Source organism: Leopardus geoffroyi, chromosome C3 (genome assembly GCF_018350155.1).
Source record: "Leopardus geoffroyi isolate Oge1 chromosome C3, O.geoffroyi_Oge1_pat1.0, whole genome shotgun sequence".
Taxonomy (NCBI): domain Eukaryota; kingdom Metazoa; phylum Chordata; class Mammalia; order Carnivora; family Felidae; genus Leopardus; species Leopardus geoffroyi.
In genome coordinates this window covers 10,678,356-10,700,516 of record NC_059338.1, presented here as the reverse complement: position 1 = coordinate 10,700,516, position 22,161 = coordinate 10,678,356, and the positions used below count along the sequence as shown (strand labels likewise).

The 22,161-nt window shown below is 43.9% G+C and overlaps 1 pseudogene; it reads left to right on the top strand.

Annotated features, from left to right (window-relative positions):
* Nucleotides 1-20,506: 20,506 nt before the first annotated feature.
* LOC123585925 lies at nt 20,507-21,283 on the top strand (annotated as a pseudogene).
* Nucleotides 21,284-22,161: the final 878 nt, after the last annotated feature.

Below are 22,161 nucleotides of genomic sequence, written 5' to 3'. Positions count from 1 at the left end.
TGGGTTAAGCATCCGACTTCGGCTCAGGTCTTGATCTCATGACTCGTGAGTTCGAGCCCCGCGTGGGGCTCTGTGCTGACAGCTCAGAGCCTGGAGCCTGTTTCAATTCTGTGTCTCCGCCCTTCTCTCTGCCCCTACCCTGCTCATGCTCTCTGTCTCTCATAAATAAATAAACGTTTAAAAAAAAATTTTTTTAAAAGAAGCAAAGTTGTTTTGGTGTAAGAATGAAGGAAGTTGTCAGGATGGCATCATCATCTGTTCTCACCAATAAGAACTCAGCAGCTCAGCCACTCACTGAGGCGCCCCACTGGGGGCTTATCGATAAAAACATAAAGAGACTACAACAAGGGGACATTTATGTTGCAAAAGCTTATTAGAATATAAGATTAGAAAGGAAAAATAGTAGGAAAGCTCTCCTTACCAAGAGGGGACGTCTGAAAGTGAGCGCCTGAGGACTAGAGGCAAGGGTCCCTGTCTTAGAAGGTTCTGGTCAGCCCTTCCTTCCCTTCCCTCTGTTCCTTCTCAGGTTCTGCCCCTATTGGTTTGATAGCTCTAGGTGCTGGGCTGTCCATTTCTGATTGTCTCGTTTCCATTGTCCCAGGGGTAGTCTATGGCCACACTTAGGTCTTTTGTCAAATTCCAGAGAGGAAACCCCAGGGGGAGTAGGTGGGGTTTGTTACATTCTTAAGAGGAACCTTTGGCCCGAGGGGGTTTGCTGTGGTCAGCCGCTCCCAGCATTGTTCCCAAATAGGCGTTTTTCCCCACCCAGGGACCTCAGGCCCTAATCTTTCCCTCTCTGCCTATTGAATCCTATCTTCTCCTATCATATTTAGACTATAAATACTGAGAGTTTGTGAGGACCCACAGTGTTCCCTCTGGGCGAGCCTATGCTGCATTGATCTAAAATAGCTCTTTGAAAACCTTAGGGCAATTAGTTCTTGCAGTGCTAAAGGAAACTCTTTTTTTTTCTGGAGGTTTATTTTTATTCATTTTTGAGATACAGATAGAGCATGAGTGGGGGAGAGGCAGAGAGAGAGAGAGAATCCTAAGCAGGCTCTGCACTGTCAGCACAGAGCCGGATGCAGGGCCTGAACTCTGCAAACCACCCTGGTTTGCAACCAGCCTGGATGCAAACCACCCTGAGATCATGGTCTGATCCGAAAGCAAGGGTCAGACGCTTAATCTACTGAGTCACCCAGGCTCCCCTAGAGACAACTCTTTTATGAATATCATCTTGCCTGGTGACACCAGCACCCTTGTTCCATCACAACATCTTCTAGCAACATGGGACTTTTACTTTGTTACCGGCAGCTAGACACCAACTCTCCGTTGACTAAGTCATCTCTCCTGAGTGCCAACTCCTATAAAGGTACACCTCAACTAATTTGGACTTAATTCCTTTCACTCCCCTTGCCTGAACAGTAGTGTGATCAATCTATCACCGGTTTGGAGGATGTTAATCCTTTACTTGCTTGCTCAGAGATATTATCCTGTATGCTACTGGCTTGCGAAATCCCCACAGCGAACCTGTGTTAAATAAACTACTGGCAAAGACAATCTCAGTCTCTAAGCATTAATTTGCCCCCAAACGTAGTAGTCTCCAACCAAATCAGAGACCGCCTTGTGAACCTCATTAAGAAGCCAGAGTGCAGACCTCTTTCCTAGAGGGACACATCACGATGTAGAAATGAAATCACCATGATTTGAACAGACAGCTCAAAGGGTAAAACCAGCAAGGAAATAAGAATAAAACAATTTGTTTTGACTACCTCCTATGTGTTGGGCTCTTTGCCTCCATTATTTTTTTTTAATCCACATGACACAGAGAGAGACCAGCGACGTTCCCATTGTACAGGTAAGGAAAACTAGGACAAAGACCTTCCAAGTAACAGAGCAAGCACTGGCAGAACGAGCATTCTTATTAAGGTTTGTTTACATCCAAACAATTTTAAATCTAAACATTGGAGAATTATGTAAAGGGTATAAGGCAGACTGGGGCAATCCAAAAAGAATTTTGTCCCACCCCCATCCCATTCTGCTTCTCCAGAAGTTGGAAGGAAGGCAGACTTCCACAGACACTCTATGGGGGGGCAGGGATATGGGGGGGAGGGGGGGACACGGGAAAGTGCCCAACCAGGAAGCAGGATCTGGGAGGGTCCTGGCTACGAAAGGAAGTTGGGATTGGCAGCCCTTCAGTTGCTTATTTGTGTTGGTTATCAAAGGCTTCTGTGACAAGGCTCTGTTTCCTTTATTGGGTCCCCACTATATCTAACAGAATGCTTCATGTAATAGCCAGTGATATTGGAAATGACGTTACGAATGTGACAAAGATGTACGCTATGAAAAATAGCTAATGTATCTCCCACCTCTTAGCTCAGCACCTGGCAAGTATTTCTCATTTGATCCTCTACAAGTGGATGAGGTTGATAATATAATTATACTGATCTTAAATATGAGGGAACTGAGGTAGAGAATGTAAGTAATTCCTCCCCAAATGGACCACTATTATGTTGCACAGTAGGAATTTTGAAACTAGACCTGCCCAATGTCAAAATCCACTCCCAACCAAGTCGTTTAAAAAGGCATCTATGGTGGGGAGGGCTCCTGGTGGCTCAGTCAGTGAAGCATCCAACCTGGGCTCAGGTCATGATCTTGTAGTTAGTAGTTTGAGTCCCGCATTGGCCTCCACGTTGATAGTGCAGAGCTTGCTTAGAATTCTCTCTCACCCTCTCTCTCTCCCCCTCCACACCCCTCCCAAATAAATAAGCTTAAAAAATAAATTAAAAATAAATGAATAGACAAACAAAGGAAAAGGCATCTATTAAGATGAATATTTAATGTAGTCTTATTTCAGCCTGAGGAGTTGTGGACTTTAAGTCCTCATATTTAAGTAATAATATCAATCTTGAATGTTTAACATTTTCTACCTTCTACAGCACTCTTAGAGTCATTGTCTTTTAAAGTGATAGCTCCACTGATCTTTAGGGTATGTCTTTCTCTCCTTCTGTGCTGAATCTATTTATTATATAGCCACTAATTTGTTATTCATCCTTCCTTTCCATGTATCAGTGTCTTCACCTTTTGTTCTGTTTCATTATTTAACCTTTCTCTCTTTGTATTCCTTATTTCCGATATCATTTAGAACAGTACCTGGCACATGGTAGGTGTTCAATAAATATTTCATATGTGACTTGCACACTGTAGACACTCAACAAATTTTCAGTGAATTAAATATATTCTACCTCACTCGATACTCGCCTGTTTGCACACAGGAGAATACATGCCGAATGAACCTATGTTTTAAATGAGAAACACAAAACGCAGCCAGGGGAAACGTTTGACCTTGGACCATACAACGACTTAGCGACCTCATAAGAACCTAAACCTAGCATCCTGACTCCTAGTCCAGTGCTCTTTCCTTTCCTTATTCCACTAGGTCACATGGTATAAATAGTAGCAGGGTGATATAACTGGAGTTGACATCTTTAATCTGTCTTGGAGTTGACTCATCAAGCCTGGGAACAAAAACACAGCACAAGAATCCAAGAAAGCTTTCAGTAACACCCTCAGCTGAGGAGCCAAGGAGCAGAAGCTGAGGACCAGGGCTGGGAAAACTCTGAGAGTCTTTCAAACAACTCTGTGCTTCTGGGTTTTCTTTTTACGGTGATTTGCAGAACAGCTTTTAGAATGAAAAAGACCTGAGCACTTGTCTCTGAAGTCCAAAGGGAAAGAGGGCTGGAGTGCCCACTTTGCAGCCTGAGTTAGGACTCTGGGAGCCGTTGACAGGGGCCAGGGTGGGCAAAGGAACCACAAAAATGGGTGGAAAATGAACTGAATTACAATGGCTCAGAACAAGTAAGGCCACATGGATTAGAAGTTGCCCTAGAAACTTAACAGCAGAGACCTGTGGGGTTTCCTGAAAGGGAGCTCATCTTCTGTAAGGAAGCATGGTGGGCCAGGTAAACTGCTTCTGCCATAGCCATTTAAAAAATGTCTAATAGTCCATAAACACAGAGATAAGGTTTTTTTTGTATTTTAGAGAGGTCAAGAAGATACGGCAAGGGTTTAAAAGTGCAGGGGAGGAAAAAATAATTTTCCCTCTACCCTTCAGAATTCTTGTCTGAGACCTCCTGCAATAGAAGATAGGTTAACCAGAGAAAACAAACAAAAGTTTCTTAACGTTGTTTTTTAAAAAAAGAAATAGAGGCCCAACATGGGAGTTATTTGTCCCCAGGACAGCAGCCAAGACTTGATTTAAGTTCCAACCTCTCCCAGAAATGTGACCTTTAAACAGTCAATCTAAAATTCCTAATCAGCACTAATAAGGTGATTTACATAAGAAGGCTTGGCTTGAAACAATCTTTTCTTTTCACTTCCTTGCCCACCTTCTTTCTGCCTATAAAAATCTTGCATTTTGTACAATTCTTTGGAGGGAATGCCTGTTTACTAGAATGCTGCTCAATCCATGAATCCTTGAATAAAGCCAATGAGATCTTCAAACTTACTCAGTTGAATTTTTGTTTTTAAATTTTTTTTTTTATTTTAATGTTTATTTATTTTTGAGACAGAGAGAGACAGAGCATGAACAGGGGAGGGGCAGAGAGAGAGGGAGACACAGAATCTGAAATGGGCTCCAGGCTCTGAGCTGTCAGCACAGAGCCCGATGCGGGGCTCGAACTCACAGACCGTGAGATCATGACCTGAGCCGAAGTCGGACGCTTAACCGACTGAGCCACCCAGGCGCCCCTGAATTTTTGTTTTTAAACAACATGTACACCTCAGTAACTCCGATATGGCCAAAGCTACCACCCTACATCCATCTTAAGCTAAAGACAAAAGAAAAATGTTTGAGGTAAGGACAGGTTAGTTTTAAGATGGCACCAGGAAAAACACAGTAAACAGGGATAAGGTTTATTATGCAGGTTTAATTCTGGCTTCTCCATTTATGAGAATTTCTTGTGATTTAGATTTAGAGTCATTTTCTCTTCCTAAAGAGAGAGGGAGACACCCTTACAAATGGAGATTTCCTTTATAAATGTAAATTTCTCTTACAAAAGGGTAACTTTCACTCTATTTTCAGAGCTTCCCTTGGGTCTGCAGTTTCTCAAAATAATCCTTATACCAAAAAGACATATTTGGGGTGATGTATTTTGTTACCCTTAAAAAGCATTCCTGTTCTTTAGTTCTAAGGAATAATGGGACCACCCAGAGACATCTGGTTCATCCCAGTGTAGGGGCAGGAGTGGGGGTGAGTGTTGGGAGAAGAGGGTCACAGGGAAGAGAGGCATGGAACCCAATTTAGGTAAATATGTTTTTTTCTAGGGTAATGCATCAGATAACTAAGTGAAAAAGTATTTTAAGTGACACCTCTGGTGAGTATTTTTAGTGGGATCAAACACAATATTAAAAAATTAAATAGCAGCACAGTGACTTCCTAAAATGGGACTTCAAAAGAGTAAACATAATAGAAGCAGAATTAAAGCAAATAAGGCTCATCTAGTCTTCTTCGCTGAACAAAATTAGAGTAATTAAGTACAAAGGTACTATGATAAGCAATTATACAAAAATAGACAGAGGCGTTTATGGACCATTCATTGCCTCCCTAGAATTCCTTTGGACTCACTGGTTCAGGCAGGCCGGTCCAGGGACCCAGAGACCGTCCTTCAGGACTAGCCAAAAGGGTCCTTGGCTTCAGAAAGTATAGGAATCAGATGCGAGGTAGCAGGAGATGAAAGCAGAATTTATTGAAGATATATATATATAGAGAGAGAGACAAACGGAGTGTCTGGGAGACTGGGAAAGGAAAAGAGCATGAGTCTCCTCTTTGCTTGGGGTCTGGAGTTTTTAATGGTGACTGGTCTGGCGCACGGGTCCTCTTAGGTATCCAGGAACTGGTCAGAGCAAGGTCAGGGGCCAGGTGTCCTTCATAAGTCATTCATTCCCTAAAGTCGGGGTATTGGCAAAAAGATGTTTGGAGCCAGTGGTCTTGGAGAAAGTTTACAACAACCTCATCCTGCCACTCTTTAGATGTTATCTCGCTGGAAGATATCACTATCTCTTTACCACTTACCGAGAGGACATATGCTATTTGTACTACAACACACGTGTGATGTAGGGGGTGCAGGTCCTAACAAGAATAGAAACTGGAGTAAAGGGGGAAACTGGCTCTCTTTAAGGGAGTCCCTTCAGTTTCCCTGTCTCACCATGACACTGCACTTTTCTGAGCCCAAGTGTCTCTCCTCCTCTAACCATCCTTCTGCTGAATTCTTTCTTACTTCTCTCTTTCCTCCTGTGAGAAGGAAAGCCGGCAAGAGCAGATAAAGGAGGCCAGCCAGATGTCCGAGGCCAGATACCTCAATTGCATTCTTTTGGCTTCTGTAATCTTGCTTGCCTCTTGCATCAGCCAACTGCCCGCATAACACAACTTATAGTGCCCACCCTGTGCAGCCAATAGAATGTTTCCAAGTACCCAGAAGCTAGTCAGGCTTTAAATAAAAGGCCAGCACCAAGGCCAGGGCTTGGGGCTCAGCCTTTGGAGATGGGCCAGCACCGGTGTGAAGTAAACAGTCTTTTCAGATTCCCCAAGTGCATGTCACTTGTCTTTTCCTGAGCACTGAGTATTTGCTGTAACACCTGGACATAGCTATGGCTCTCCCTGAGCTAAAGCCTCAGCTCTTTTTCTTCTGTGACAGAGATGACAGGGCATCTTGAAACATCGTGTCTTGTAGAGCCCAAAGCCTGGTGTTACTACTGGCCAGCTGGCAGGCCTAGCCAAGTTATTTAATCTCTCTGAATTTCATTTGTCTCATCTTTGAAAATAAGTCAAACAATATCTGCCTTATAAGGTTTTCAAAATGATTAAGTGGAGAGATGGCTTCTAAAATTCCTGAAACTACGTGTGTGTTTCGCAAAATAGCGCCGGTGGTATCAGAATTCTATTACTTCATCTAAAACTCTGCTAACTTCAGGGGCACCTGGCTGACTCAGTCAGTAGAGCATGTGACTCTTGATCTAAGGGTCGTGAGCTCAAGCCCCATGTGGGGCATGGAGCTTACTTAAAGAAAAATAATAAAAAAATAAATAAACCTCCACTAACTTCAAATATCTTTTCTGTCCACAACTTCTTACTACAGCACAGTGTATTTTTATTTTCATTGTGGTAGAATCCACGTAGCCTACGACTTCCTATCTTCACCATTTTTTTTTTAATTTTTTTTTTCAACGTTTATTTATTTTTTTTGCGACAGAGAGAGACAGAGCATGAACGGGGGAGGGGCAGAGAGAGAGGGAGACACAGAATCGGAAACAGGCTCCAGGCTCTGAGCCATCAGCCCAGAGCCCGACGCGGGGCTCGAACTCCCGGACCGCGAGATCGTGACCTGGCTGAAGTCGGATGCTTAACCGACTGCGCCACCCAGGCGCCCCAACCATTTTTAAGTATACCACTCAGGACTGTAAACTATACTCGCATTGTTGAGCAATGTCCAGAACTGTTTTCATTTGCAAAGCTGAAACCACACTCATTAAATAACTCCCCGTTGTCCTCTCCCAGCCCCTGGCAACCACCATTCCACTCCCTGTCCGTATGAATCTGACTATGCTCCGTACCTCATATAAATGAAATTATACAGTATTTGTCTTTTTGCGACTGGCTTATTTCACTCAACATAATATCTCCTCAAGGTTCATCAATGTGGAGAGGTGTCAGATTCTCATTCCTTTTGAGGGATGAATGATATTTCACTTTATGTATATACCACATTTATTTATCCATTTATACACTGATGGACATTTGAGCTGCTTCTACGTCCTGGCTGGTAGGGATAATGCTGCTATGAAAACGGGCATACAAAAATCTCTTCAGTTTGGGGCGGGGGTGGGGGGGCAGGGGGATGTGCCCAAACATGATGTTGTTGAATCATATGGAAATTCTATTTTTAATTTTTAAAAAATGTTTATTTATTTATTTTGAGAGAGAGTGGGAGCAGGGAGGGGCATAGAGAGAAGGGGGGGAAGAGAGTCCTAAGCAGACTCCACGCTGTCAGCAAAGAGCTCAATGTGGGGCTCGATCCCATGGACTGTGACATCGTGACCTGAGCCAAAATCGAAAGTCAGATGCTTAACTGACTGAGTCATCCAGGAACTCCTTTATTTTTCATTTTTTGAGGAACTGCCATACTGTTTTCCACAGTGGCTGTATCATTTTACTTTCTGACCAACAATTCACAAGGGTCCCAATTTTTCTATATCCTTGTCAGCACCTGTTATCTTCTTTTTTTCTTTTTTTTTTTAAAGTTTATTTATGTTGAGAGAGAGAGAGAGAGAGAGCATGAGTGGGGGAGGGGCAGAGAAAGAGGGAAAGAGAATCCTAAGTAGGCTCCACACTGTCAGCACAGAGCCTGACATGAGGCTCAAACTCATGAACCATGAAGTCATGACCTGAGCTGAAATCAAGAGTCAGACGCTTAACTGACTGAGCCACCCAGGTGCCCCAGCACTTGTTATTTTCTGGCTTTTGATAATACATAGCCATCCCAATTGGCATGAGGTGATATATCCTTGTGGCTTTGATTGGCATTTCGCTAATGATTAATGATATTGAGTATCATTTCTTACGGTTCTCTTATCTTTATTAAGTATTATCCCACCACTTCAATAAAGTGTATTTAAAAATACACTCACTTTCATTCCTCAAAATTCCTCTCCCAGATTTCCTGTTCTCCATAAATTTCTCATTTATCCAGACTAGAAACATCATCTTAATCATTTACTATCCTGAATGACTCTTCGGGCCCTCACATTCTTTTCTTTGTAATGATTCTCACGATAACACAATTTTCTCCACTTCTGCCATGACTTCTGTCATCAGGAACCTACTACACTTTGGCAGTATGACATCTTCTTGCACACTGTGACTCCTTTTACTTCATTAGCTTTGATCCGTCATGAGCACTGTTGACAGATTCACGTTTATAACATCACGTTGGGAGCACCTGGATGGCTCAGCCGGTTGAGCATCCAAGTCTTGACTCAATTCATGATCTCATGGTTCACGGGATTGAGCCCCGAGTCTGACTCCATGCTGGGCATGGAGACTGCTTGGTACTGTCTTTCTCTCCCTTTGTCTCTCTCTCTCTCTCTCTCTCTCCCTCTGTCCCTCCCCTGCTTGCACACATGTGCTATCTCTCTCAAAACAAATAAAGGTGTTTTATAATTACTTTGATCAAGAGTTGGTAAGAACTGTCTACTGCCCACTCTGGATGACCTTGGAATTTGTCTCCTGTGGAATGCTTTCTCCTTGTTTGGCAGAAGTGTTTTGTTGAGAAAATTTAAAAAGGCAGTCATTTCCCAAATCACACAAAAAAATTAAGTTGATGATTAAGATTGTTTTGGTCCAATTTTAGACTTTTCTCCTATTTTTGTTTCTTTAGTTTTTCCCACTTGCCACTGTTTGACCAGTGGCAGTTCCTGGCAGATGATAAAACATTGAAAAAAATAATACATGATTACATTTCATAGAAAAACTCAGAGATCATGAACCATATCTATTTGGGAAATGTAAGCTTTTCCTCATTGTCATTGTAGTTACTTGTTTTATTAATCAATATATATATGTTTCCTACTAATCAATAACTGGTGTCAGAAAAATTTGACAGCCACATGCCAAAGAATGAAACTGGGCCACTATCTTACACCATACACAAAAATTAACTGAAAATGGATTAAACGCTTGAACGTAAGACCTGAAATCAAAAACCTTCTAAAAGAAAACATAGGTTGTATACTCCTTAACATCAGTCTTAGCAATGGTTCTTTTTTTTTTTTTTTTTTTTTTTTTTTTGGATTTTGTACCAAAAGCAAAGGCAACAAAACAAAAATAAACAAGTGGGACTACATCAAACTGAAAATCTTCCGCACAGCCAAGGAAACCCATCAACAAAATACAAGGGCTCAGGGCATCTGGATGGCTGAGTTAGTTAAGCATGTGAATCTTGATTTTGGCTCAGGTCATGATCTCACAGTTTATGAGTTTGAGCCATGCATTGGGCTTGGGGGTCTCTCTCTCTCCCTCTCTCTCAGCCCCTCCCCTGCTTACTCGCTCTCTCTCTCTCTCTCAAAATAAAGAAACATTTAAAAATGCATTAAGAATCGCCATTATCAAAGAGACAAGAAATAACAAGTGTTGGGGAATATGTGGAGGAAAGAGAACCCTCATGCACTATTAGTGGGAATGCGAATTGGTGTAGCCATTGTGGAAAACAGTATGGAGGTTCCTCAAAAATTAAAAAAAAGAACTACCATATGATCCAGCTATTCCACCTCTCAATATTTGTCAAAAGAATATGAGGACACTAACTTGAAAAGATATATGCACCCCCATGTTCACTGCAACATTATTTATAATAGCCAAGATATGGAAAAAACCCAAGTGTCCATTGATGGATACATGGACAAAGACAATGTGTGATAGATAGATAGATAGATAGATAGATAGATAGATAGATAGATGATTGATCGATCTAGATAGATAGGTAGATAAACAGAGTCATCCATCTCTTGGTTTCAACCCAGGTCATGATCTCAGGGTCCTGAGATTGAGCCCTGAGTCAGACTCTGTGCTGAGCATGGAATCTGCTTGAGATTCTCTCTCTCTCCCTCTCCCTCTGCCCCTCCCTTGCTTGTTCTCTCACTCAAAAAAAAATAATAATAAAATAGAGAGAGAGAGAGAGAGGTACTGGACACTGTTTTGGATGGTTTTACACACATTGTTTGCATAGAGAACTCCACCAATCTATTGTTTTAACTTTTTTCCATGAATAGAGACCTTTATAAGAGAACCCAGGGCATTTAGACTGTCCAGCTAAAGCCAAAACCTTCATCCATATCTATCCATTAAAAAAAAAAAAAAAAAAAAAAAGGATTGTCTATTTTATGAGATTTTCCTACCTTGTAACAGAGATGAAAGAATGGAAGGTAAAGTAGTGATAGCCCTTTCTTTTTTTTTCTTTCTTTCTTTTTCTTTCTTCCTTTCTTTCTTTCTTTCTTTCTTCCTTTCATCTGTGAATGGTATAAAGAATGAATAATTTAGGTAAAATATGTGAGCCCAGAAGTAAGCACAATTAAATCATATTTGACAAGGGAGTTAAGAATACTCAATAAGGGAAAGATAATCTCTTCAATGAGTGGTGTTGGGAAAACTGGATAATCACGTGCACGACGGTGAAGTTGGACCTCTATCTTACACCGCTCACAATAGTTAACTCAAAATTTATTTGAATACTTAAACATAATACCTGAAACCATAAAGCTCCTACAAAAAAATGCAGGGAAAAAAAGCTCCTTGAGATTGACGTTGGCAATGATTTGTTTTTAAGTATAATACCAAAAGCATAAGCAACAAAAGCAGTCGGTGTTACCTAAAGTTAGAATTGTCAAGTTAACTTCAAACAACTTGTGTATTAAACAGAAAAGAAAAGAAAATGATTAGCTTATACAAATATACACATTGTAGGAGAACTATGTGAGGTTACCAAAGTCCTCATCTAGAATTGGTCACAATACCATCCATAATTGACCTCTGTGGCTTTCTTCTTCCACTATCCATTCCAAATTTCCATGCCCTTCAGTCAGAACTTCTCTGGGTCATGGCAACTTTTAGTGTATGGCCGTGGTTTGCGCATCTGGCTTAAGTGGAGCTAAAGGACTTTGGAGCTAAGGGTATTAAATAACTGCGAAGGCCAGTCTCGGATGGGTTACACACAGGGACGCTGATGTTGCCCAGGGAAGGACAGGCATTAAAGAGGGAAAAGCATTGAGCCCAGCAAAGTAAGACAAGTTCTCAGCGTGGACTGAGGGCTGAGTAGGAGGGCCACGCTCTACCATGAAGGGAACTACAATGCACAATTTAACTACAGCCAAAATACACACGGGACACTGTTTCTCCCCCCCATTATCAGGATGGAACACGTAGGGAACAAAACAGCTGCTCAGAATTTTAGGGATTTACCGAAAAGAACAAATGTGCCCTATAGTGTGGGCTGTGTCACGCCATTCCTCAATGAGCTGAGATAAGTGATTCATGGATATGAATCACCCATGACATCTGTCATGCTGGGACTCTAAAGCTGATGTGGATTTGCAGCGAGGCATGCTCTGCTCCATACAGGTCCCTGTGTGTGAGGGTGTGTGTATGTGTGTGTGTGTCGGGGGGGTCATATCAGTATACGTTAAGGGTTTGATACTTTTTAATTTTAAATAGTTGGAAATGGGAAGAAAAAAAAAAGCCAAATGAAGCTGAATACTCAGTCTTAGCTTTCCTTTCTATCTTTCTAGAAGAGAGATATTAATAAAATCTGACTCCTGAGCCATCCTCCAGACTTTTTATTGAGGCCCAGGGCAGTGCTTCAAGTAGACATGGGGCAGAATTTTCACGATTTAAAGCCAGAATAAAATATACTTCATTCACTTAGCCTAGGGCATGTATTTCAGTTCCCTTGGAATGCCTTGGAATTCATGTCATAGAGAATCCCATAGGAATGGCTGGGATCACCTGAGACCACAGGAGATGTCACATCAAAGCCATTAACAACCATGCCAGGTGTTACATAAAAATCACGTACACAGAAAACTAAACAGAGGCAGTATGGCGTGCCGATCAAGGTTTCGGAGCCAACTCAGTCATGGATCTGCCTGGAAAATGTAGGCTAAGCCTTCTCCTTCCCTGAGTTTCTATATCATCTTTTATAAAAATAGAGATCATACAACCCAATTTAGAGGGTCGTTACGATAAGTGAATGAACGGAAATCCGTGAAATCCTCTGACACCAGCCTCAGTGAGTACCGGCTTCTTTCCCTCATTTAATCTTCTTTATCAGTAGGAGCAAAGCTTACCCTTCTTGCCACAAAACCCCAAAGTCAATGCATTAGGAAATCCTCCAAAAATTATAAGCCATGTGTCATATCATCCTATTCAAAAGCATCTACGCTGTTCCCCAGCCCAGGTTGGGTTCAAGTGTCAGCTCCACACTTACCGGCTGTGTGACTTTTGGCAAAATCAACGTACAGAGCCTCAGTCTCCTCCTCTGTAGAATGCGATAATAATAACGCCCCCCACCCCCCCGCACCTCAGATGGTTGTCAAAGTTTCAAAGAAAGAATACATATAAGGTGCTCAGTACAGTTCCTGGCATGTAGTAACATACAAAAGCTGTTAGCTAGAAGGTCTGCCTTTTACTAACTTCACGATCATCCCCATCCCACTCATCAGCACAAAAGTAAGCAAGAGAGAGGGAGAAACTAAACCAGTTTGGGGATACCTTGCTCTTATCTTGGTAACAGAAGAGCTGGTCCAAGTCCTTAATCCCATTCTAAGGACCCTTGGTGTCTCTGATTCCCACCGCCTGCCCCAACCTCACCTGGAGAGTTTTTATACTCTGCAGTCCGCACCACCCTAGAGAGTACAAATATCACCCTCACATGACAGTGAACGGGTAGGTGTGGGGACGGAGCTCCCTGAGAGACGTTCTTCATACACTCGTGTGTGTGCACACACACACTCGACCTTAGGAAGCCAGGGCAGAAGGCCCAGAAGCCCTTTAAAGATACAAATTTGGGGGCGCCTGGGTGGCTCAGTCGGTTAAGCCTCCGGCTTCTGCTTAGGTCATGATGTCACGGTCTATGAGTTTGAGCCCCGAGTGGGGCTCTGTGCTGACAGCTCAGAGCCTGGAACCTGCTTCGGATTCTGTGCCTCCCTCTCTCTCTCTGGCCCTGCCCAGCTCACACACTCTGTTTCTCTCTCTCAAAATAAATTTTAAAAAACGTATATAAATTAAAAAATAATAATAAAGGTACACATTTTTTTCCAAGTTTGGCCCAGCTAATTCTTTTTTTTTTTTTTTGTTAATATATATTTTTTAATGTGTACTTATTCTTGAGAGAGAGAGACAGAGCACGAACAGGGGAGAGTCAGAGAGAGAGAACGAGACACAGAATCTGAAGCAGGCTCCAGGCTCTGAGCTGTCAGCACAGAGCCCAATCCGGGGCTTGAACTCACAAACTGTGAGATCATGACCTGAGCCGAAAGTTGGACACTCAACCGACTGAGCCACCCAGGTGGCCCCGGCCCAGCCAATTCTAATGAAAAGTTCTGAGTGCCACCGTGATGGTATGAAGAAGGCTGCAAAGGTGCACTGCAGCACACAGCATCTCCAGACCAACTGGGAGTGTTGAGCCTTGTGGATGGATACACGGAGAACCAGTTCTGGAGGTTCTGAACACCAGGGTGATGGTATTACCTCCCACATGTCCTCTACAGAAGTATCATTGGAAGGCTGACCTGTCTTCTTGGGGTTTTTTTGGGGGGTGGGGAGAGGCACTTCTACTTATATTTTGTTTAATTTTTGAAATAAAGTAGTACGTACGTATGCGTCTATGTTTTATGTATGTATTCGTGTGGAGTGGTAGTGAAAGATGGGGTCGGAACCACTTTGAGGACTTTGTCACGATAAAGGGCTAAACTCTCCGCTACCTGTTCCTAAAATGGCAAGATTCCGATTCACCCGTTGTTATGATGTCCGGACATAAGTCTTTTCATGAATCCCAGGTAGTTCCAACATCCGCACAGCCCAGCTGAGAGAATCAGTAATCAAGGAGCAGTGAGGCCATATTTATCAACTACCAAACAGTTTGTTTAGAAGTAGAAAGTTAGGGGTGCCTGGGTGGCTCAGTCAGTTAAGCGACTGCCTCTCGATTTCAGTTCAGGTCGTGATCTCACGGTTCGTGAGATCAAGCCCTGCATTGGGCTCCGTGCTGGTAGCACAGAGCCTGCTTGGGATTCTCTCTCTCCCTCTCTCTCTCTCTCTCTGCTCCCCCCCCAAAAAAAATAAATAAACATCAAAAAAAGCAGCAGAAATTTAAAGCAATCCAGAAGGCTTCCATGCAGGGCAAGGCATTCAATTCACAAAGGGCATCCATATTTCCTGTCCAGATTTTTCTACCAGAGCCTACTCTATGTTTCCCTTTCCTTTCTTTCCCTGTTCTGCTTTTCCCTGTTCTTCTCTGTATCAAGTGTCCATTTCCTTTCTGCATCTGTCTCCTTCCTATTAGCCCCTGTGGACGCATGGGGACCTGCAGCATCACAGAAGACTGCATTTGCCACTGGTTTATTTTAATGCCCTCCCACCACGTGCCTCTCCGGAACCTCAGGTAGCACCTTCACTGTGATGCCGTTCACCTGCCCATGTTTCCCACAGTGGGGCAGGGAGACAGCTCCTCTGAGCCTGCCCTGTCCTCTTTGGGGACACATTGTCCTGTCCGGGCTGTTCTCTGCCACCTTCAGGCTTCCTTCACCCACTACTCCTCTCCCTTTTGGGAGTTCCTGCTTCTCCAGGCAGCACCGTGGAGAGACCGCGGTTCTCAAACTTCATCAGAATCCCCTCGAGTGCTTGTTAGAACAGCCTGCCAGATCCCTTCCCCCGGACTTTCTGATTTGTAAAACTGGGTTGGGGCCCAAGTATTTACTTTTCTAACAATTCCCCAGTTGCTGTTGGTTCAGAGACCACACTCTTGGAAGCACTGGTGAAGAGAAAAGAACACACGTAAGGACCAAACTCATTGGACTTCTATCATGAATTTAGCCACTGACAGCTGAGTCAACCGGGCAACTTACTTCTTGTCTTAGAGGCTCGGTATCCTCAGCTGTGAAAAGATGATAATAACCTCGCAGAGCTATTTTAAGGAGTAAACAAGGTATTGTCTTTCTGGCTTTCTCCGTGAGAAGCAAACTTTATTAAATGGGATCTGAAACACTGAGCTCCCCTCGCTTTCCATCACTAGCCAGGCAAGTAGCATTGGCCCCCAGCACCAATGCCATGGCGGGGGTTAGGGAGACGGTAACCATTTAAATGCACCAAGTCTCAGGAGTAGCTCACCTTCCCCTGACACTCTGGCTCCCTGCCAATCCGTAGTCCAAACAGAGAAGGAAAGAAAGACACTTCCAACTTCCGGGTCCTCCCTCCCCCTCCCTCCCTCACTCACCCCGCTCAATCTGGAATCCTGCAGCTAATTCCAAGGGGCACATTTTGTCCTTAGAAGGAATGTACAGGGCTTACGTTCCTGTGCTCAGAAGAGAGTGTGGTCTAATGGGTAGGAGGTGGGAGTGGTAGGGTGGGGGTGGGGCGGGGGTTCTATTTAAAGCCCTCCCACTGACTCGCTGAGGCATCCTAGGGAAACGGTTTCACTTCGGGCCTTGGGTTTTCTCCTTAGATGGAGGAGCAATATCCCCTCCTTAGCAGGATGCTTCGGAGGGCAGAGGAGTTAGTGTTTGGGAAGCACTTGGAGGTGGGGAGTTGCGTGGTCCTATCAGATGAGGAGTCTCAGAGAGGCACATAATTCCTCCACCTTCTCAGAAGCATTACAAAACACTTACGTCCAGCCAGTCAGGCGGGTCAAGGCTCTATCCTGGGCCCTCTGAAGGTGTGCAGTTTGGAAATATTCGGGATAATGAGAATTTCGTAAGCACTCCTGCCGAGTCAGCATCCCTCTCTCTTCCCTGAGGTTTGGGGCAAGCAAAAAGCAGGGAGCAGGGAGAGCCCTGGCCCAGAACCCTGAATGTAAGATGTCTGGGCCCAGCTTCGTCTGTCACGCCTTTGGGACCTGGGACCAGAGCCTGCACCACTCCGAGTTTCAAACTCTGGTGATCCCCGACACCCTTTCCAGCTCTCTGACACCCCAAGATTCTCTGAGTCATGACGTTTTTTCCACTGTGGCCGAGGATCGAGGAAGTCGATGGAGAATAGCTCTTGGTTTCCACTAAGACACAACTAAGACACAACACAAGGCCTGCACTCAGTCTTTGCCTTCCCCTGGAGAGGTCGCCTGTACCTCCCACTAGTTCATTCAGGGTTTTTGAGTCCTTCCTTGCCTTGGGCTAGAGCCAGAGCCAGAGCTGGGAATAGGGAAAAGACACGGTCCCGCCTTCAAAGGGCTCCCTCACCCCCCCCCAGCAAGAGCAGCACGTTCTGGAGAACAGGGCAGGGGGCACAAGAGCACAGTTAACCCCTCCAAGGGTTTGGAAAGGCCTTCAAAGAACGGAAACTATGGCTAATAAGCCATAGGAAAGGCAAAAAGGTGGTAAAAGGCTATTGTCTCCTCTTGAGAGGTACCAGACTGGTTGCTTTACATACATGAATTTGTTGATCCTTTCATCCATCTTATGAGGTAGATTTTTTTTTTTTTTTTGCACAATTTAAAGTTAAGTAAAGATAAACATAACACATTTCCTAATGTTCCCAGAGCTAGTGCACCTTGGACTCTACAATACTCCCTCCCAAAAGCCATGGCACTTGAACCGGCTTTGAACAGTCACTAAGATTTCACCCAGTCGAGAATAACCATGCTTATCTGGGCAGAGGGAGTGAAAGGAACAAAATAACGGATATCAGATTGGATCAGAGGCCACAACTTAAGGGCAGATGCAGGCAGGATCAGGAGCTGAGATGGGAAGTCGGGGACAGACCCAAGTGTCCTGTATGCAGCTCCAGGCAGTGACGAGCCCTGGAAATGGGGAACAATGTCATCCGTTGCCCTTTCCAGCTGCTGCTTTGATAGCACTGTGAAGGGTGATGCGTTGGGAAAAATAAGATTTCCAGGCACTGATGCAATGCTATGGAGGAGGGTGCCAGTAAGGAGACGATGGCAGGAAGCGAGCAGAGGGCTGAGGAAGACCGGAGCCACTCTTGCCCCCCACATCTGCGACTTTTCAGTAACTAAAGGAGACGCACGGGCTGTCTACTTGGAATTCTCAGAGTTGTCAGGAGGCCTGCCTGCGGTCCTGGCCAGGATCCTCGGGACCACATGATAGGTAAGCGTTTAAACTAGATCAAGCCCCAAAGGTTTGCCAATTCCTAGGAGGATGTTTCAGACATAGACCTGGTCCTCGCAGCTTCAAGGCCCACGGGAATTGTGATCTCCTTCGGGAAGGACGGAGGGAAAGTAGATCTGAATTTCTCTGGACTCTGCCAAACATACACCCTCTAAATAAAAAGAAGAGCTGCTCCTGTCCAAGGAGGGCCTTTGCTGATGCACCGTCAAGAAAAAGATCAGGGTTCTCAGACACCCACTACGCTTGCCTGACCCGGGAAGAGAGCTAGGCACCCCAGACACTGGTCCTTTTAGACTGTATGGTCTGAGGCATGGGGCTCAAGAGAGTTCGGCCACAGCAGCTCTCGGACAAGACAGGACTTAAGTCCACTGGCCAGCCCAGTGGGGCCAGAGGGGAGCTGCAAGGTGACAGCGAACTGCACGGTGACAGAGCATGGCAGCAGAGAAGTGATTTCCCCGAGCCATCACATCAGAGGTAAACACGGGCCACACCGAGGCCTCGAGGGGCCCCGACAGAGGCCAAGAGGATGTGGCAAAAGCGAGACATGTACACCCACTTGTGAGCAGCTGTACTGACTGTAAAAGGGGTCAGAAGACGGAAGCGATGACATTTCCTGTTCATTTGGAAAACCAGGGCCCGGTTTCAGCTTCACGTCCATCAAAACTCCACTTGTCTCCTTCAACTCTCACCCAGTCTGTCTCTTCTTCCCACGACTCTCAGGGCAACACGGACCACGCACAGCCTACTAAGGGCTGGAGGCCCTGAATGAGCTCTAGTCCCATCTCTGACCTGATACCTCTTGCTTTGCCCTTGATTAGCAAGACAAGGAAACCAGGAGATGATGGGGCTGGAACTGTGGACTGCCCTTTCAATCCCTTCCGGTTAAAAATCTCTCACTTGTTTCTTTCTCTCAGCCCCCACCCCTCTCTCCATTTATTTTCATCTTTTTCCCCCCCTTTCTCTGTTTTTTCTTGCTTATAAAATCCGGCCTGTGTGAGTAACGTTCATATGGTTATGAATACAGTTGGTTCTTTGTCGTCCGTGATAATGAGAGGCGGGTCATGTGGATAACCCCAAACTGCAAACACTATTCATATACATGACTGAGGGAACATTCCAGTCTGACTAACAGTCTAATATTTGGTTTGGGCTGCACTTGCTGAGTATCCATTAGTTTGTTAGCAGGAAGGGCATAGAGAGGTTAACCTTGGAAGCCTTGGGAAGGACTAGAGCCAAGGCAAAAATACAAAGACTGGCCAGGTCTCCTCCACTGATCAATGGCCTGTGTGTGCATTAGACTTTGTTGGCTTGTGTCATTAATACTGCGATGGCCTGAGTGTATAACGTGGCTTGGGGACAGGATGCAGGCGTTGTAAGAGAAGGTAATTGTTTGCCGGAGCTTTTAAGAGACTGGGAGCCTCCAGACCAAGTAAGGTCAGTATCTCAGTTCCAGATTGGCTCAAGCTACAGGAAGAGGGCAAGGCTTCCTCGCCAGCTTCTGCTGTCTTTACAATTCCCTGTGGGTGGTACCGCACTAAGGAAGTCCTCTTTGACATTTACAGCCCAAGACGGGGCCCTATAGGAAATGTAAATTAGCTATTCTCCAACACTCAGAGCTAAGCACTATTAACTTATTTTTTATTCTCTTTTCTAAGGTGGCAGAAGACAGGTGATGAATAGATGGATAGATGGATGGATAGATAGATAGATAGATAGATAGATAGATAGATAGATAGATGATAGATGCATAGATAGATCGATAGATAGATAGATGATAGATACACAGTAGATAGATGTTCCTTGTATAGTTTTATATCTTAAATTTTCTTTACACAATCTTGTAAACATTTTTATATCATTTAGTTTTTCTAATGTCTCTAGAACATTTGATTTTATGCATGCATAGTCATTTATTAAGCATTTCTATATTATTGAGATATCGTTTCCAATTCTTTGCTTATTTTATATAATATGGCCGTGAAAATCCTCCTTCACAAATGTTTCTTTGAATTGCTGAGTTTTTCCTTAGGAGAGGTTCCTTTAAAGATAAATTTCGGGGGCGCCTGGGTGGCTCAGTTTGCTTTCGACTCAGGTCATGGTCTCACGTTTCATGAAATCAAGTCCTGAGTCAGGCTCTAAGCTAAGAGCTCAGAGTCTGCTTGGGAGTCTCTCTCTCCCTCTCTCTCTCTGCCCCTCCCCAGCTCATGCACTCTCTTTCAAAATAAGTAAACATTTTAAAAAATGAATTTCTGAGGCACCTGGGTGGCTCAGTCAGTTAAGCATCCAACTTTGGCTCAGGTCATGATCTCACGGCTTGTGGGTTCCAGTCCCATGTCAGGCTCTGTGCTGACAGCTCAGAGCCTAGAGCCTGTTTCGGATTCTGTGCCCCCCTCTCTCTCTCTGCTCTCCCCTGCTAGTGCTCTCTCTCTCTCTCTCTCTCTGTCTCAAAAATAAATAAACATTAAAAATTTTTAATAAATAAATTATTTAAATAAAAAAATGTCTTTCAGAGAAAAAAAAGAACTTCAGGGTAAAGGGGTACAAAGTTTTTAAGGGTCTTGAATCAATTATCCAAAAATTTTCCAGCTCTTTTTCATGGCTCCTCAGAGGCAGTGGGCTCTTTGGGATGAAGCTGAACCTGTTTCCCAGCCACTGGCTGCCAGAAACTCATTGATGTGGATGATGTTTGCAAACTCCTTACCTTTTCTGAGGAGCGTGTGGCCACAGAAGTTGCTGCTAATGCTCTGAGCGAAGAATGGAATGGAATGGAATGGAAGAATGGACCGCCAGCCGTGGTCCGAATTACTGGCGGGAATGACAAGCAAGGTTTCACCACGAAGCAGGGTGTCTCCACCCATGGCCGTGTCCACCTGCTACTGAGAAAGGGGCCTTCCTGTTCCCGGGCAAGGAGGACTGGAGAAAGGAAGCACACATCTGTCCCGGGTGGCACCATGGAGGCCAATCTGGGGGTTCTCAACCTGGTCATTGTGAAAAAAGTGGGGGAAGGATATTCCTGGAGTCACTGGTATTACTTATCTCATCATCTGGGATCCAAAAAAGCTGGCGGAATCCACAAACCTTTCAGTCTCCCTAAAGAAGATGCTGCCACCAGTATGTTGTGAGACAGCCCCTTAACAAGGATGGTAAGAAACCTAGTGTGGACCAAAGTGCCGTGGATTCAGCGTCTTGTCACTCCCCGTGTCCTGCAACACAACCATGGCTGTATTGCTCTGAAGAAAAGCATATGAAGAAAAATAAGGAAGAGGCTGCAGAATATGTTAAACTTTTGACCAAGAAAATGAAGGGGCCAAAAAAAAAAAAAAAAAAAAAAAGCCCTGCCAGGAACAGATTGCCAAGAGACGGAGAGACAGAGGCTGTCCTCCCTGAAGGTTTCCACCCCTGAGTCTGAGTCCAGTCCAGAAGGAGATGTTCTGAGAGTGGGTATAACAAATAAATGAGATCAGCCATTAGAACAGACAGAAAAATCTTCCAGGCAAGTGGCAATGATTTAAACTTCTACTGGTAATTTGAGTAGCAGACACTGGCCAACATTAAAAGTTATGTTTTATAGGGGCGCCTGGGTGGCTCAGTCAGTTGAGCATCAGACTTTGGCTCAGGTCAGGATCTCATAGCTCGTGAGTTCGAGCCCTGCGCCGGGCTCTGTGCTGACAGCTCGGAGCCTGGAGTTTGCTTCAGATTCTGTGTCTCCCTCTTTCTGTCCCTCCTCTGCTTGAGCTCTGTGTCTCTTTCTCTCTCAAAAAAAAAATAAGCATTAAAAAAATTATATTTTATAAAGATTAGAACTTTACAGAGGTAAAAATGTGATAATCCAATGTTTTCATTAAGATTTCTTTGAATTTATTTTGTGAACATTTTTCATGTGCTTATAGAACTAAATTTATAATTCTGCCCATTTTTCTACTAGAGATTCTTATTTATATGAGCTATTCTTATGACCTTTAGGTGAGCTATATATTTATACACATGTACATACATTTGTATATTAATTCTTTGCTATCTGTGTTGCAAATGTTTTTCTCCATTTGTTTTTGATCTTTTAATTTTGTTGATGATTTTAATATTTAAAATTTTTAGTATAATTGTCCTCAAATCTTTGCTTTTACTTTGTCATTTCCTCCATGCTCTTATGGTTCTAATTCCTTCTCCACTTTAAAGAACAGAGAATATGTATTCATATTTCTTAGCTGCCTTGCTTTATTCTTTTTTATTTAACTTTATAATTCATGCTGTGTTTATTTTACACATAGTATGAAATGACGA